Source organism: Nematolebias whitei, chromosome 23 (genome assembly GCF_014905685.2).
Source record: "Nematolebias whitei isolate Nwh7 chromosome 23, NemWhi1, whole genome shotgun sequence".
In the NCBI taxonomy this organism is placed as follows: Eukaryota; Metazoa; Chordata; class Actinopteri; order Cyprinodontiformes; family Rivulidae; genus Nematolebias; species Nematolebias whitei.
Genome location: NC_056520.1, coordinates 17815571 through 17819998, shown reverse-complemented (window position 1 = coordinate 17819998; position 4428 = coordinate 17815571). Strand labels below are relative to the sequence as shown.

At 44.2% G+C, this 4428-nt stretch overlaps 1 protein-coding gene across 1 annotated transcript in view; it reads right to left on the bottom strand.

Moving 5' to 3' along the window:
• Positions 1-4075, bottom strand: part of filip1l (filamin A interacting protein 1-like) — a 117221-nt gene extending 113146 nt beyond the window's left edge. The window contains exon 1 of the mRNA XM_037696471.1: positions 3853-4075. The gene's annotated coding sequence lies outside the window, so the exon portion shown is untranslated. The remainder of the gene's footprint in view (positions 1-3852) is intronic.
• Between the last annotated feature and the right edge of the window lie 353 nt (positions 4076-4428).

The following is a 4428-nucleotide window of genomic DNA, read 5'->3' as shown; positions in this document are numbered from 1 at the left end:
ATCTCAAAGTCAAAGTTTGTTTGTGATTCGCACCACATGTGGTACATATGGTGTATATACTGTATGTGTGTCTGTAACTATGCATGTATGTGGGGAGCACGGTGGCACAACTGGTAGAGCTGCTGTCTCTCAGCGAGCAGGTTACCCTGGTTCAAACCCCACTCCGGGTACCTTTTTGGGTGTAGTTTGCATGTTCTCTCCGTGCATGCGTGGGTTTTCTCGGGTTACTCCGGTTTCCTCCCACAGACTAAAAACATGCATGTTAGGCTGATTGGTAACTCTAAATTGTACCTAGGTGTGAATGAGAGAGTGAATGGTTGTTTGTCTTGTTTGTCTCTATGTGGCCTTGTGATGGACTGGAGACCTGTCCAGGGTGTACCCCACCTCTCACATAGTGATGGCTAGACATGGGCACCAGTGACCCCTGCAACCCAAAAAGGAAGAAGCATATACATATATACATATGTACATGTATATATACATGCATACACATACATAAGTGTCCGGGGTACCAACGTTGGTAATATTGGTTTTCTAAGGTCAGTTGGCTGTGGCGGCCATCTTTAATTGGGTTAACTTCAAAATTAAATAATTTCTAGCCAATGATAACTTTCTGTAAGTTTCATAAAAATTTGTCCACTGGTTCATTAGATATTTTGCTAACAGACACACACACACATGCAGACACAAGCAATACCATCATCACCTGCCTTTTGCTGGTGGGTGATAAAAATGGTTTTGCTTTCTTGTTGTCTGTTGATTGTCAACAATAAAAAGATGTACTGAATCCATACAAGCACGAAGATCGTAACCTTTACTGGTCAAGCTGATGAACAGTCGCCTTGTCTTAAAACAGATTATTGCAGAAGCACCAGAAGGCTGTGGGTTTATCATATGTATTTAAACAGATTAACCCAACACTTCTCACCACAGACTGTGTCCTTCTGTCAGCCTTGATATCTATCCAAATGAGAGAGGTTGGTGGAAGTCGTGAGGAAGCATTTAATCATGTGTTGATTCATTTACTAGCGTGCAGTAAATATTGAGGAAACAAAATTAAGGCCTCAGCCACATAAGAATTTTTTTAAATTTTTTACATGGAACTAATTCTACATATGTCTCCATCCGCACAGAAACGCAGAAACCAACCCAAAACGCTGCAGTAACTATGCCAGGCCTGTATGTGGTGCTGTAACATTGCCATGAAAATACACCATAAACAGGAAACGAGACATGGAGCATGCACATAAAGCTCACACGTTATGTCAACACAAGACGGAGAAACAAAGCGGGGATGGCAAATACCTTTGTGACAGACTAAATTATAAAACCATACAAGTTATATTAAGAAAAATAATTTTTAGTGTCAGTTCTGAAATCAGTCCTTAAATAAATAAAATGCACAATGTATATTGTAGATTTTTACTGCAACATTTGCTTTAGTATTGTTGAGAGTTCAATAAAAATTATGTAAACATTGTTGACCTTTGATTATTTGGAGTTTTAATGGGGGTTTTGCTCTGGGCAGTTTTTCCTCAACCTTCTCTGCTGATTGCAGGATTCAAAGGCATTGCTGTAGAAACAAGCGTCTGGTACTCAAACATCTAATCTGTCATTGCTGTTACTCTTGATGCATCTGTCTCGCTGTCAGAGAATGTTGGCTCATTTGGTAGAGCTGTTGCCTCTCAGCGAGAAGGTTGCTGGATCAAATCCCAACCAAGGACCTTTCTGGGTGGAGTTTACATGTTTTCTCCGGGTACTCTGGTTTCCTCTCACAGACCAAAAACATGTATGCTAGGCTGATTGGTGACTCTAATTAGGGGACCGAGATGGGGTAGAGGCAGGGCAGCCGATTTGGGACCCGAAAGTCCCAGGCTCGATACCCAGCCATGGTGTCTCTAAGCAAGACACCTAATCCCCAATTGCTCCCCGGACGCTTACATAGCTGCCCACTGCTCCACCTGGGTGTATCCCAGTGCGATGGGCTAAATGCAGAGAACCAATTTCACCATTATATGGGAACATACAATGATGACAACACATAGCACTTTATTATTTATTAATTGTCCTGAGGTGTGGGTGAGAACGTGATGGTTGTATGTCATGTTTGTCTCTATGTGTTCCTGTGATGGACTGAGACCTGTCCAGGATGTTCCCCCGCCTCTCACACGGTGACCCCTACGACCCGAAAAGGAAGAGGTGGGTAAAGATAATGGATGGATGGTTATAGATGTTTGTATTGTGCTTTACTATTGTGGGTGAGAACATTCTTCCCCTCTGCCCTGAGAACAAGGAGCTTGGTTGTCTCCAAAACCAACCAAATTGTCTCCCAAAGCACTCTCATATCAAATTGAGGGGTGCCTATGAACTGTATTTGTGAAGGCAAAGAGTGCCATGTCTCAAGGACACCCACTGAACTATGCTGCTGAACTGATAATGTTATAAAAGCCAACAGATAGCGTGGCTCGTGGCTCATTTCTGTGACTGGTTTTAAATGCATCTACATTTATGTATGTTTATATATAATCTTATGTATGTACCCTGTCCTGAAATCTGATCTTGCAAGTAAAAATGCCAGCTATACATCTTCAGCTGCCGTAAGTTGTGGTTCTTTTGGGTAAACGTCAGAGAACGAGAGAATTTCTCCAACACTCGCTTTGAGTCATAGGTCAGGTAAGAGGTGGGTGTATGACATCATAGTTTAAAACCAGTTGTTTCTAGGCTGTCCACAAAAACATTCCCATGGTGACAGAGCCTGAAGGGCCAGGCTTTTCCAAGAGTTCAAGTTGACAACTTTAGGTTTGTGAGGGGAAGGAGGCAACTCTAAATGATACCTAGAACTGTTGAGTAACCACAAACCTTAACGTTTGATGATGATGATGATGATCTCTGAGGGCTAATCCTTTTATTAATACCATCTCTGTGTTACTGAGCTAACCATTACATACCATCACATCATCAAACTACATCTGCCAGCACAGGAGACCCTGGCCGAGCATGTGCTAATTGCGTTGGCATTTTTAAGGCAAAGAAAAAGTCATAATTGAACTCAGCTGGGGAGGGAAATACACCCTTGACCTGACATTTGACTTTTGTCTATTACTCCCACTGCTCTTAGTGTGTTTCCAAACTGAGCCCCGACTGCAGGCCTGGTAACCTGACCTCCGCCCGCCCTTAGCCGCCCTCAGTGCACTCGGTTACAGTATGCTGCAAGGCGCTCGTGGACACGCTGGCCTTTTGGAAATTCCCTGGCTGCAACTGATACAGCCGGATGTTTAAAGCAGATATCAATGCTGTGCAGGAGGTAATGAATAATCATCAGCTTGGTTGTGTTGAGCAAATTGACCAAAAGTTGTGCTAAAATTCACCAGGATTATACCATTACTGTTCCAATCTGAAATTCTGCAGGGGTGAAAAAATGGGTGATTTGTTCCAAAACTGCAAAACGATAGTAAACGCAAACAAAATGAGACCAAAATCCAAAAGTTTAGATTCATTTTTTGTTTTCCTTTTCTTGGTCATATAAGTCCAAGCTTATTAAGGAAAATTCAATCAAACTAGATTAAGTCCAGATCAGCTGGAATTCACTGTGACCCCCCCATGACCATGCTAATGAAGATCACGCCCCACTCAGTGTCTGCTCAGATTATCCACTGAAGTTCAAAGCATCTGCAGACTAACGTATAGCTGTAATAGAAGAAATCCAAATAAACTGCACATCTCACTTCAGATAAGACTCTGATGCTGTCATGCAGCCTTGTGGGTTTGCATTTTTGCCTGTAAATGAAAGGGATGACGTGAGAGCATCCACATGCACATCTCCTGACACACACACAGCCTCTCCAGTCTTACCTCTCACAGCGAATCCTTAGCTCACTGTGCTGCCGTGCCTCTGCAGTGGCTTCCTTCAGCCTGCCAGCTCAGACAGACGTTATCCTCAGCCAGTCGTCTGCCCTCTGTCACGTCCTCAGCCGGCTCCTCGTACGGTCCAGGTGGACGAGATGAGGTGTCTCCTGTTAGACCGAGGAATCTGCTGCTGCTGTTTGTGGCTGGTGACTGTGGAGACTGTGTATTTGTGAGAGAAGGAGGGTGAGCAGAGCAGAGCAGAGGGGCGGTGAGACAGGACCTGCCATGCAGATATCAGCCCTGTTGCAGTTAAATTTAAACCACCCTCCCTCCTGACACCTTGAGGCACGTCCTCTCCAGCACGCCAGAGCCTGGGCACTACGATAAGGCCCCTGACAGGAGGCTCGGGCTGGGGAGGGGTCAGTCAGGGAAGGCAGGGGTGGGGTGGAGGCAAACGTAGACGTTTCATGCAGAAGCAATCAAGCACCAGTCGATACGCTTCCGTTTTCATCTCAGTTTTCTGTTCACTACTAGTAACTTTGGAACGAAACAAACTTTAGCTCGTTAGCAGTAACGCAGGAT